At 45.2% G+C, this 1,743-nt stretch overlaps 1 pseudogene; it reads right to left on the reverse strand.

Moving 5' to 3' along the window:
• LOC122150095 overlaps window positions 1-1,743 on the reverse strand; it is an 11,833-nt pseudogene that overhangs the window by 7,541 nt on the left and 2,549 nt on the right.

A 1,743-nucleotide genomic window follows, 5' to 3' on the forward strand; every position in this document is an offset into this window, starting at 1 on the left:
GTACTAAGAGATGTCTAAAGAACCTCCTGTATTCCAGACATATTATTCTTTACCTCTCTTATGTAATTTCTATCCAATTTCCCCTTGGTAATCAGGATCTATCACACCAGATAGTACAGTAACAGTCTTCTTTGTCTGTTGATCCAGAGGCATGAGGAAACCAAAATGGCTGGGTGGCATTCTTAATTTCCAGTTCAAAGCAATAAGTATTGTGTCACCAGGTAGGAGTGTTCCTCCCTTTAGGACTAAGATCTCCAGATCCACAGGGCAAAGGGTAGCAGGGACAGGAAGCAAAAATTTTTTTGAGTGGGTCACTAGGGGAAATAGTGAGTGATACCACTCCTATTTCAACTCCTTGGTTCCTGGACCCATGAATCCTGGCTGTTGGAGAAACAGCACCATGTATTGGATGCTGGTTTAGAGCATATACAGCCTTTGGGGAACATTGCCCCAACTATTCAAGGTATTGTCACTTAGCTGGCACTGTGATTATGTTTTTAGTAGGCTATTCCATTGTTCTATCAAGTCAGCTGCTTCTGAATGATGGGGAACATGGTAAGACCAGCAAATTCCATGAGCATTGCCACACTTTGTGAAGTGAGTCCTTTGATCTGAAGCAATGCTGTGTGGGAAACCATGGCAGGGGATAAGGCATTCTGTAAGTCCATGGATGGTAGTTTTGGCAGAAGCATTGCATGCAGGGAAGGTAAATTCAGATCCAGAATAAGTATCTATTCTAGTAAGAACAAAATGCTGTCCTTTTCATGACGGAACTGATCCAATATAATCAGCCTGCCACCAGATTGCTAGCTGATCACGCCGAAGAATGATTCCATATTGCAGATTCAGTGTTGGTCTCTGCAGCTGGAAAATTGGGCACTCAGCAGTAACAGTAGGCAAATCAGCCTTGGTAAGCAGAAGTCCATGTTGCTGAGCCCATGCCTGCCACCATGGCCACTTTGTTCATGAGCCCATTGTGCAATGACAGGAGTAACTGGGGAAAAAAGATGACTGAACATGTCATACTATCCACCTGTTTGTTAAAGTCCTCCTCTGCTGAGGTCACCTTTTGGTGGACATTCACATGAGACACAAATATCTTTACTCCTTTCGCCCATTCAGAGAGATCTATCCACATACCTCTTCCTCATACATCCTTGTCACCAATTTTCCAATCACACTCCTTCCAAGTCCCAGACCATCCAGCCAAGCTATTAGCCACAGCCTATCAAACCATATACAGTCATACATCTAGCCATTTCTTGTTCCATGCAAAATGAACAGCCAGATGCATGACTTGAAGTTCTGCCCATTGGGAAGGTTTCCCTTCACCACTATTTTTTAGGGAAGTCCCAGAAATGGGTTGCAGTGCTGCTGCTGTCCACTCTCTAGTGATGCCTATATACCACACAGAACCATCTCTAAACAATGCACAAGTTTTCTCTTTCTCAGTCAACTGATCTTAAGGAACTCCCCATGAGGCCATCGGTGCAGACTCGGGGGGGGGGGGGGGGGGGGAGGTAATGTGACTGGAGTGGAGACCATAGGCATTTGGGCCACTTTCTCATACAACTTACTTGTACCTTCAGGTCCTACTCAAGCTCAATCTCTGATATACCACTTCCATTTAATGATGGAGTGCTGCTGTGCACATCCAACTTTATGACTCTGTGGGTCAGACAACACCCAGTTCATGATGGGCAGCTCAGGCCTCATGGTGACTTGGTGGCCCATGGTTAGGTG

The sequence above is a fragment of the Orycteropus afer genome, unplaced genomic scaffold (genome assembly GCF_000298275.1).
Source record: "Orycteropus afer afer isolate SDZICR_OR568_19922 unplaced genomic scaffold, OryAfe1.0 scaffold00086, whole genome shotgun sequence".
Classification (NCBI taxonomy): domain Eukaryota; kingdom Metazoa; phylum Chordata; class Mammalia; order Tubulidentata; family Orycteropodidae; genus Orycteropus; species Orycteropus afer.